Source organism: Cherax quadricarinatus, chromosome 45 (assembly GCF_038502225.1).
Source record: "Cherax quadricarinatus isolate ZL_2023a chromosome 45, ASM3850222v1, whole genome shotgun sequence".
Classification (NCBI taxonomy): domain Eukaryota; kingdom Metazoa; phylum Arthropoda; class Malacostraca; order Decapoda; family Parastacidae; genus Cherax; species Cherax quadricarinatus.
In genome coordinates this window covers 21334066-21338326 of record NC_091336.1, presented here as the reverse complement: position 1 = coordinate 21338326, position 4261 = coordinate 21334066, and positions in this window count along the sequence as shown.

The following is a 4261-nucleotide window of genomic DNA, read 5'->3' as shown; positions in this document are numbered from 1 at the left end:
CACTTGTAGCGCACAAACCTACCAGGGAATAGGAATGGAGAGGAAGTAATAGTAAGTAAGTAGTAAGTAAAGTGTGAATATTATCATTATTCATTGAATAAATTACCTGCGTGAGATTTACAGGATATTACCTGAATTATTACCTGCAAGTAATTTGGGTGAGGTAAGTGGGACTTAGTCACAGTAGGTCACTGAACTGTCACTCCCTCGACTGCCAATTTCTTCACCACTCTCACAAAAAGCTAGACCTGATATTAGATTAATAATTATAATATTAAAACCAGCTACTTCGCTACTTTAGTAATTAAAGTTGTGTGGACTGTATAGGAATAGGCTTGCTGGCTACAAAATATAATTGGTATTAACACTTACCATTTAATTACTGTAGATGAATCGCCCCACAACACCTGCCGAACACCTAGACCCGACATTGGTAAGCTAGTGATCTAAATGCAAAGATTAATGGTGAACTTTCCCGTGAGTGTTCTGCCATTCACACACAATTCTTGAGGTCCTGCAAATTTCCTGTCCCAATTCTTCAGAAAGGGACATTAACACAGGTTTCTATTACAAAATCAGGTTGAAAAAGCAAAGTTGGGGCCTCCGAGAATGCCTGATCACATTGCACACCTCAGTCTAGTGTTCACACATTAAATTCAATATGGCGTCCCCTCCCCGGTGTCAGTCTCCGGCTCTTCCACACCCCCCTTCACTGAAAATTTCTTGAAGGGTCAAATCAGCATCATATTTTATTACACAATTATTGTATTATTCAAATTTACACATGCTGAATTTAGGAAAACCCAAAATATTCCAAATAAAGTATGTAAACTAAGTAAAGATCATTTAGGCACAAGGACATATAGGTACAATTATTATACATAATGTTTATGAAGGTTAATTCCATCGTTCTTGGTAGTGCTGAGTAATGATAAGGCTTTGAAGGCTTCTTACTTATTTGCAAAATCTGGGTACACAGGCAGTGTGTTTGTGCTCATGGCCCCAAGGGGCCATGCCAGCGAGGGAGAGAGGGAGTAGGCCTTGTGTTGACCCTAGGATGCTTGGGCACAAAGTGAGAGAGTGGCAGGGTGATGCCGTTTCAAGTGGCATGCCCACCAGGCTTGCCCTCTGGGGGAAGCTATGGGAACTAGGCATGTAGGCTTACTGGTTGCATTTTGCTCAGCCACCTACCACATGGTCGTCCTCGACCATGACTGGCGGTAAAAAAATTCAGTCTCTCTCGCAGGAACAGGGCACAGAACACAGAATAAAAACATATTTACTGTATATACATATGGACACGGGGAAAAAAAAGTGGTGTGCTAAACATAGTGGTCTAATGCAGTGAGCCTTGATGAGCATCACTGCACACCTTCCTGTGTCTGGACAGATACTGCAGCACGGGAGACATCAATGCGACTGAGCTGTGATGTAACAGAGTATGGTCTCTGGAGTGGTGAAGCAGTCGTCGTAGTAGTCGCTGCAGGGCTCACTCAACCTGGGGCACAACCTGCTTGTACTCTCAAGTGAGGTGTCGTCAGTACTGGCAACTGGGCAGGACTTCTTCTGGCAAGCGACTCAGGAGGACATTTCTCGACTGTACTGTCACTGGTGCTGTCGCTGCCAGCGAGGGTGGAGTGAGTCATGGCAAGGACGACTCGGCGAATCATCTTGAAGTCGTAACTGCATACAACATACTGCAGTGAGCTGGCTAGCAGTCAGTGACATCATCTTTGTGCAGGCTGCTCACTGAAGCTATTCTCTCGACAGTTGGAGTTATAGCAGAGGTTTGTCTAAGCGTCCCCAGACTGATTCTCTACATATAACTGCTCTGAAGGTCAGGAGGTGAAGCGAAACAAATTTCGATAGGAATCATAGTGGCTACAATTCTGCAGGGCATAATGAGCGGTGAACAATTAGAGCTTTCTGTACAAGGGGTTCAGACGCTCGTAACTGATGCCTGAACTGACTAATGTCAGCTGTCAATGAACGGGTCACACCAGGTGACAAGTAACATGAGGTGCTACACTGATCTGGGCACTGACCTCACATCAGGACACACGGAAAATTTGCACACACCTCCTGCACATGTAGTACAACATGGCTTAACAAGCAAATGACGATTTTCTGTGCAAAACTCAACACTAAGCTATACACGAACATGTAAGAACACTGACTGAGAGGAATTAACACATGATATATATCTTCTTTCAATCTTCTTGTTGTGACATCTGTCTTGTTGTGACATCATGTGATGTCATGGGATGACATCATGAGGTGACATCAGCAGATGTCTCGAGGGGACGTCCTGGAGTGACATCGTGAGGGATGTCATAGGGTGACATCGCGAGGTGACATTGTGAAGTTAGGCAGCATCATGGATGACGCCAGTGGAGTTGGGCAGCATCGTGACATCAGTGGAATGATGCTGACAGAAGACAACAGCATGTAGCTTGGGCTCTGGCTTAACCCACTTAGCTTGTAGATCCACGTGGCATCGTCCACACCCCACGTGGCTTCGTCCACACATGGCTTCGTGATCCACGTGGCTTCAAGTGACCTCGGGCGCTCGGATACACAGTTCTGGCAAAGAATTCACAATGAATTCACAGAAACAGCAGAGGGAGTGAGTAGCGGTGAGTGGTGTATGGTGTGGTGGTGTACCTGACCAGCCGGGCTGTGGTCCGTACGTTGGATTGCGTGCAGCCAGCAGTAACAGCCTGGTTAATCAGGCACTGATCCACCATGAGGCCTGGTCACAGACCGGGCCGCGGGGGCGTTGACCCCCGGAACTCTCTCCAGGTAAACTCCAGGTACAGTAGGGCGAGTGTGGGTGAGGCAAGGATCGGCCACTTCCTCCTCTCCCACCCACAAACACGGGGAGAAACACTCACACTGGATGCAGAAATCACCACAAACTCACCTCTGACTTGCTGAAATAGCCATGCTGAGCTGAAAAACAACAGCATCAACATACATAGGGCTCTGGTGGCCTGGTGGTTAAAGCTCTCGCTTCACACGGTGAGGGTCTGGGTTCGATTCCCAGCCAGAGTAGAAACACTGGGCGTGTTTCTTTCCACCTGTTGCCTATGTTCCCCATCTGTAAAATGGGTACCTGGGTGTTAGTCGACTGGTGTGGGTCGCATCCTGGGACACTGACCTAATTTGCCCGAAATGCTCAGCATAACAAGGGGCTTTCTATAATATAGTAGTATGTCATTGATGTCACCTAGGCCTGTATACCATGTACTTGTAGTAAATAAAGATATTATTATTACAAGTGACGCTGAACAGTGACTTGAGAAACAGCGAGGGACGCTGTGAAGTGTCAGATGATGCCACTTATATATCTCGAAGAAATTCGGCAAATTTCGGTCTGGATCCTGCTTGTACATGTATCTGGATGCTGAGACTTGCAGACACAGCATCAGGTTAACTCGTTGAGAGATTGATGCTTCTTGTATGGGACGATGAAGTGAAGACGACTTTATTCCTCCTTTCCCTCTCTCCGGCAAACACCTGCTGCGACCACCGCTTCCACCAATGTTTACGAACGGTTATTGTGTCATTCTTGGTAGAAGGGAGTAATGATAAGGATTCAGAGGCTTCTTACTTTACTTGCGAAATCTGGGTACAGAGGCAGTGTTTGTGCCCATGGCCCCAAGGGGCTATGCCAGCGAGGGAGAGAGTAGGTCATGTGTTGACCCTAAGGATGCCTGGGCGCGAAGTGAGAGAGTGGCAGGGTGATGCCGCTTCAAGTGGCATGCCCACCAGGTTTGCCCTCTGGGGGAAGCTATGGGAACTAGGCATGTAGGCTTACTGGCTACAATAGTGTAACTTACCTAAGATAAGTCAACGTGACTTATTTCCACTGGAGCCCTTGCAATGACATAAAATACCAACAAGGTGGAAAGAGAAACAATAAGTACGTTCATTTAAGTACAAGTACACATAATTACATATCTTAACAGTAGAACCCAGTATGTATACACAAACGGAACCTGTTCCACTACACAACCTGTTCTTGTTGGCGTCCCACAGGGGAGCGTTCTTGGCCCACTTCTCTTTCTCATTTACATCAATGACCTACCAAACGCACCTAAGCTCCTTAAACCCATTTTATTTGCCGATGACATAACTTATGTCTTTTCTCACCCAAACCCAACCATACCAACAGACACGGTAAATGGTGAACTGCTAAAAAATATCTACTTGGATGATTACCAACAAACTTACTCTCAATATTGACGAAACCTACTTC